Source organism: Triticum dicoccoides, chromosome 5A (assembly GCF_002162155.2).
Source record: "Triticum dicoccoides isolate Atlit2015 ecotype Zavitan chromosome 5A, WEW_v2.0, whole genome shotgun sequence".
In the NCBI taxonomy this organism is placed as follows: domain Eukaryota; kingdom Viridiplantae; phylum Streptophyta; class Magnoliopsida; order Poales; family Poaceae; genus Triticum; species Triticum dicoccoides.
In genome coordinates, this window is record NC_041388.1 from 135,790,340 (window position 1) to 135,798,102 (window position 7,763).

A 7,763-nucleotide genomic window follows, 5' to 3' on the forward strand; every position below is an offset into this window, starting at 1 on the left:
AAGGGGGAAGGAGAGGTTGAGGAAGACAGCTCCACCGGCAGCACGACGGCGTGGTGATGGTGGAGAGGCAGTACTCCGACAGGGCTTCGCCAAGCGCACAACGGAGGAGGAGAGGTGTTGGGGAGGGGAGGGCTGCGCCTTGGAGGGTGGTGCGGCTGCCCTCCCCTCACCCCTCTATTTATAGGGGGAAGGGAGAAGGGGGCCGGCCCCCTAGAACCCATCTAGGGGGGGTGCGGCGGCCTAGGGGGGAGGGGAGAGGGTGGCTTGCCCCCCAAGTCAAGGGGGGCGCCCCCTCTAGGGTTCCCCCTCAACCCTAGGCGCATGGGCCCAAGGGAGGGGGGTGCGGCCAGCCCACCAGGGGCTGGCTCCCTGCCCCACGCAGCCCATGTGGCCCCCCGGGAGGGGTGGCCCCTCCCGGTGGACCCCCGGAACCCTTCCGGTGGCCCCGGTACAATACCGGTATGACCCCGAAACTTCCCGGTGTCCGTTTGACAACTTCCCATATATAAATCTTTACCTCCGGACCATTCCGGATCACCTCGTGACGTCCAGGATCCCATCCGGGACTCCGAACAACATTCGGTAGTCACATACTAGTCTTCCTAATAACCCTAGCGTCACCGAACCTTAAGTGTGTAGACCCTACGGGTTCGGGAGACATGCAGACATGACCGAGACGCTCTCAGTCAATAACCAACAGCGGGATCTGGATACCCATGATGGCTCCCACATGCTCCTCGATGTTGTCAACGGATGAACCACTATGTCGAGGATTCGATCAAACCCTGTATGCAATTCCCTTTGTCAATCGGTACGTTACTTGCCCGAGACTCGATCGTCGGTATCCCAATACCTTGTTCAGTCTCGTTACCGGCAAGTCACTTTACTCGTACCGTAATGCATGATCCCGTGTCCAACACCTTGGTCACATTGAGCTCATTATGATGATGCATTACCGAGTGGGCCCAGAGATACCTCTCCGTCATACGGAGTGACAAATCCCAGTCTCGATCCATGTCAACCCAACAGCTACTTTCGGAGATACCTGTAATGCACCTTTATAGTCACCCAGTTACGTTGTGACGTTTGATACACCCAAGGCACTCTTACGGTATCCGGGAGTTACACGATCTCATGGTCGAAGGAAGAGATACTTGACACTGGCAAAGCTCTAGCAAAACGAACTACACGATCTTTTATGCTATGCTTAAGAATGGGTCTTGTCCATCACATCATTCTCCTAATGATGTGATCCCGTTATCAACGACATCCAATGTCCATAGTCAGGAAACAATGACTATCTGTTGATCACAACGAGCTGGTCAACTAGAGGCTCACCAGGGACATATTGTGGTTTAAGTATTCACACGTGTATTACGATTTCCGGATAATACAGTTATAGCATGAATAAAAGACATTTATCATGAACATTGAAATATAATAATACTTTTATTATTGCCTCTAGGGCATATTTCCAACAGTCTCCCACTTGCACTAGAGTCACCAATCTAGTTACATTGTGATGAATCGAACACCCATAGAGTTCTGGTGTTGATCATGTTTTGCACGCGAGAGAGGTTTAGTCAGCGGATCTGCGACATTCAGATCCGTGTGCACTTTGCAAATCTCTATGTCTCCATCTTGAACATTTTCACGGATGGAGTTGAAACGGCGCTTGATGTGCCTGGTCTTCTTGTGAAACCTGGGCTCCTTGGCGAGGGCAATAGCTCCAATGTTGTCACAGAAGAGTTTGATCGGCCCCGACGCATTGGGTATGACTCCTAGGTCGGTGATGAACTCCTTCACCCAAATCGCTTCATGCGCTGCCTCCGAGGCTGCCATGTACTCCGCTTCACACGTAGATCCCGCCACGACGCTCTGCTTGCAGCTGCACCAGCTTACTGCTCCACCATTCAACATATACACGTATCCGGTTTGTGACTTAGAGTCATCCAGATCCGAGTCGAAGCTAGAGTCGACGTAACCCTTTACGACGAGCTCTTCGTCTCCTCCATAAACGAGAAACATGTCCTTCGTCCTTTTCAGGTACTTCAAGATATTCTTGACCGCTGTCCAGTGTTCCTTGCCAGGATTACTCTGGTATCTTGCTACCAAACTTACGGCAAGGTTTACATCGGGTCTGGTACACAGCATGGCATACATAATAGATCCTATGGCTGAAGCATAGGGGATGACACTCATCTCTTCTTTATCTTTTGCCGTGGTCGGTGACTGAGCCGAGCTCAATCTCACACCTTGTAACATAGGCAAGAACCCCTTCTTGGACTGATCCATTTTGAACCTCTTCAAAATCTTATCAAGGTATGTGCTTTGTGAAAGACCTATGAGGCGTCTCGATCTATCTCTATAGATCTTGATGCCTAATATATAAGCAGCTTCTCCAAGGTCCTTCATTGAAAAACACTTATTCAAGTAGGCCTTAATGCTGTCCAGAAATTCTATATTATTTCCCATCAAGAGTATGTCATCTACATATAATATGAGAAATGCTACAGAGCTCCCACTCACTTTCTTGTAAACGCAGGCTTCTCCAGAAGTCTGCATAAACCCAAACGCTTTGATCATCTCATCAAAGCGAATGTTCCAACTCCGAGATGCTTGCACCAGTCCATAAATGGATCGCTGGAGCTTGCATACTTTGTTAGCGTTCCGAGGATCGACAAAACCTTCCGGCTGCATCATATACAGTTCTTCCTTAAGATGCCCGTTAAGGAATGCCGTTTTGACGTCCATTTGCCATATCTCATAATCATAGTATGCGGCAATTGCTAACATGATTCGGACGGACTTCAGCTTCGCTACGGGAGAGAAAGTCTCGTCGTAGTCAATCCCTTGAACTTGTCGATAACCCTTAGCGACAAGTCGAGCCTTATAGATGGTAACATTACCATCCGCGTCCGTCTTCTTCTTAAAGATCCATTTGTTTTCTATAGCTCGCCGATCATCGGGCAAGTCTGTCAAAGTCCATACTTTGTTTTCATACATGGATTCTATCTTGGATTTCATGGCTTCAAGCCATTTGTTGGAATCCGGGCCCGCCATCGCTTCTTCATAGTTCGAAGGTTCATTGTTGTCTAACAACATGATTTCCAGGACAGGGTTGCCGTACCACTCTGGTGCGAAACGTGTCCTAGTGGACCTACGAAGTTCAGCAGTAACTTGATCCGAAGTACCTTGATCATCATCATTGTTTTCCTCTTCAGTTGGTGTGGGCATCACAGGAACGGTTTCCTGCGCTGCGCCACTTTCCTGCTCAAGAGGTAGTACTTCATCGAGTTCTACTTTCCTCCCACTTACTTCTTTCGAGAGAAACTCTTTTTCCAGAAAGCATCCATTCTTGGCAACAAAGATCTTGCCTTTGGATCTTAAGTAGAAGGTATACCCGACAGTTTCCTTAGGGTATCCTATGAATACGCATTTTTCCGACTTGGGTTCGAGCTTTTCAGGTTGAAGTTTCTTGACATAAGCATCGCATCCCCAAACTTTTAGAAACGACAGCTTAGGTTTCTTTCCAAATCATAATTCATACGGTGTCGTCTCAACGGATTTAGACGGTGCCCTATTTAAAGTGAATATAGCTGTCTCTAGAGCGTATCCCCAAAATGATAGCGGTAAATCGGTAAGAGACATCATAGACCGCACCATATCCAATAGAGTGCGATTACGACGTTCGGACACACCGTTTCGCTGAGGTGTTCCAGGCGGCGTGAGCTGTGAAACGATTCCACATTTCCTTAAGTGTGTACCAAATTCGTGACTTAAGTATTCTCCTCCATGATCTGATCGTAAGAATTTTATCTTTCGGTCACGTTGATTCTCTACCTCATTCTGAAATTCCTTGAACTTTTCAAAGGTCTCAGACTTGTGTTTCATTAAGTAGACATACCCATATCTACTCAAGTCATCTGTGAGAGTGAGAACATAACGATATCCTCCGCGAGCCTCAACGCTCATTGGACCGCACACATCGGTATGTATGATTTCCAACAAGTTGGTTGCTCGCTCCATTGTTCCGGAGAATGGAGTCTTGGTCATTTTGCCCAAGAGGCATGGTTCACACGTGTCAAACGATTCATAATCAAGAGACTCTAAAAGTCCATCGGCATGGAGCTTCTTCATGCGCTTGACACCAATGTGACCAAGGCGGCAGTGCCACAAGTATGTGGGACTATCGTTATCAACTTTAAATCTTTTGGCATCTACACTATGAACATGTGTAATATTACGCTCGAGATTCATTAAGAATAAAGCATTGACCATCGGAGCATGACCATAAAACATATCTCTCATATAAATCGAACCACCATTATTCTCAGACTTAAATGAGTAGCCATCTCGTATTAAATGAGATCCAGATACAATGTTCATGCTCAAACTTGGCACTAAATAACAATTATTAAGGTTCAAAACTAATCCCGTAGGTAAATGTAGAGGCAGCGTGCCGACGGCGATCACATCGACTCTGGAACCATTCCCGACGCGCATCGTCACCTCGTCCTTTGCCAGTCTCCGTTTATTCCGCAGCTCCTGCTGTGAGTTACAAATATGAGCAACGGCACCGGTATCAAATACCCAGGAGTTACTACGAGTACTGGTAAGGTACACATCAATCACATGTATATCAAATATACCTTTGGTGTTGCCGGCCTTCTTATCCGCTAAGTATTTGGGGCAGTTCCGCTTCCAGTGACCCTTCCCCTTGCAATAAAAGCACTCAGCCTCAGGCTTGGGTCCATTCTTTGACTTCTTCCCGGTAACTGGCTTACCAGGCGCGGCAACATCTTTGCCGTCCTTCTTGAAGTTCTTCTTACCCTTGCCCTTCTTGAACTTAGTGGTCTTATTGACCATCAACACTTGATGTTCTTTCTTGATTTCAGCCTCTGCTGACTTCAGCATCGAGAACACTTCAGGAATGGTCTTTTCCATCCCCTGCATGTTGTAGTTCATCACAAAGCTCTTGTAGCTTGGTGGGAGCGACTGGAGGATTCTGTCAATGACCGCCTCATCTGGGAGGTTAATGTTCAGCTGGGTCATGCGGTTGTGCAACCCAGACATCTTCAGGATGTGCTCACTGACAGAACTGTTTTCCTCCATCTTACAACTGTAGAACTTGTCGGAGACATCATATCTCTCGACCCGGGCATGAGCTTGAAAAACTAGTTTCAGCTCTTCGAACATCTCATATGCTCCGTGGTGCTCAAAACGCTTTTGGAGCCCCGGTTCTAAGCTGTAAAGCATGCCGCACTGAACGAGGGAGTAATCATCAGCACGAGACTGCCAAGCATTCATAATGTCTTGGTTCTCTGGGACGGGAGCGTCACCTAGCGGTCCTTCTAGGACATATTGTTTCCTGGCAGCTATGAGGATGATCCTCAGGTTCCGGACCCAGTCCGTATAGTTGCTGCCATCATCTTTCAGCTTGGTTTTCTCTAGGAACGCGTTGAAGTTCATGTTGACATTAGCATTGGCCATTGATCTACAAGACATATTTGCAAAGGTTTTTAGACTAAGTTCATGATAATAAAGTTCTAATCAAATTATGAACTCCCACTTAGATTAGACATCCCTCTAGTCATCTAAGTGTTACACGATCTGAGTCGACTAGGCCGTGTCCGATCATCACGTGAGACGGACTAGTCATCGTCGGTGAACATTCTCATGTTGATCGTATCTTCCATACGACTCGTGTTCGACCTTTCGGTCTCCGTGTTCCGAGGCCATGTCTGCACATGCTAGGCTCGTCAAGTTAACCCTAAGTGTTTTCGCTGTGTAAAACTGTCTTACATCCGTTGTATGTGAACGTAAGAATCCATCACACCCGATCATCACGTGGTGCTTAGAAGCGACGAACTGTAGCAACGGTGCACAGTTAGGGGAGAACACTTCTTGAAATTTTATAAGGGATCATCTTATTTACTACCGTCGTCCTAAGTAAACAAGATGCATAATACATAATAAACATCACATGCAATTATATAGTTGTGACATGATATGGCCAATATCATATAGCTCCATTGATCTTCATCTTCGGGGCTCCATGATCATCTTGTCACCGGCTTGACACCATGATCTCCATCATCATGATCTCCATCATCATGTCTTCATGAAGTTGTCACGCCAACGACTACTTCTACTTCTATGACTAACGTTTAGCAATAAAGTAAAGTAGTTTACATGGCGTTATTCAATGACACGCAGGTCATACAAAAAATAATGACAACTCCTATGGCTCCTGCCGGTTGTCATACTCATCGACATGCAAGTCGTGAATCCTATTACAAAGAACATGATCTCATACATCACAATTCATCATTCATCACAACTTCTGGCCATATCACATCACATGATCAATCGCTGCAAAAACAAGTTAGACGTCCTCTAATTGTTGTTGCATCTTTTACGTGGCTGCAATTGGGTTCTAGCAAGAACGTTTTCTTACCTACGAATTACCACAACGTGATTTTGTCAACTTCTATTTACCCTTCATAAGGGCCCTGTTCATCGATTCCGCTCCCACTAAGGTGGGAGAGACAGACACCCGCCAGCCACCTTATGCAACTAGTGCATGTCAGTCGGTGGAACCGGTCTCACGTAAGCGTATGTGTAAGGTTGGTCCGGGCCGCTTCATCCCACAATACCGTTGAGCAAGAAAAGACTAGTAGAGGCAAGTAAGATGACAAAATCCACGCCCACAACAAAATTGTGTTCTACTCGTGCAAAGAGAACTACGCATAGACCTAGCTCATGATGCCACTGTTGGGGAACGTTGCAGAAAATTAAAATTTTTCCTACGGTTTCACCAAGATCCATCTATGAGTTCATCTAAGCAACGAGTCAAGGGAGAGAGTTTGCATCTACATACCACTTGTAGATCGCGTGCGGAAGCTTGCAAGGTGATGATGTAGTCGTACTCGATGTGATTCGAATCACCGATGACCAAGTGCTGAACGGACAGCACCTCCGCGTTCAACACACGTACGGGACGGGAGACGTCTCCTCCTTCTTGATCCAGCAAGGGGGAATGAGAGGTTGAGGAAGACAGCTCCACCGGCAGCACGACGGCGTGGTGATGGTGGAGAGGCAGTACTCCGACAGGGCTTCGCCAAGCGCACAACGGAGGAGGAGAGGTGTTGGGGAGGGGAGGGCTGCGCCTTGGACCATTCCGGATCTCCTCGTGACGTCCAGGATCCCATCCGGGACTCCGAACAACATTCGGTAGTCACATACTAGTCTTCCTAATAACCCTAGCGTCACCGAACCTTAAGTGTGTAGACCCTACGGGTTCGGGAGACATGCAGACATGACCGAGACGCTCTCAGTCAATAACCAACAGCGGGATCTGGATACCCATGATGGCTCCCACATGCTCCTCGATGTTGTCATCGGATGAACCACTATGTCGAGGATTCGATCAAACCCTGTATGCAATTCCCTTTGTCAATCGGTACGTTACTTGCCCGAGACTCGATCGTCGGTATCCCAATACCTTGTTCAGTCTCGTTACCGGCAAGTCACTTTACTCGTACCGTAATGCATGATCCCGTGTCCAACACCTTGGTCACATTGAGCTCAATACGATGATGCATTACCGAGTGGGCCCAGAGATACCTCTCCGTCATACGGAGTGACAAATCCCAGTCTCGATCCGTGTCAACCCAACAGCTACTTTCGGAGATACCTGTAATGCACCTTTATAGTCACCCAGTTACGTTGTGACGTTTGATACACCCAAGGCACTCTTA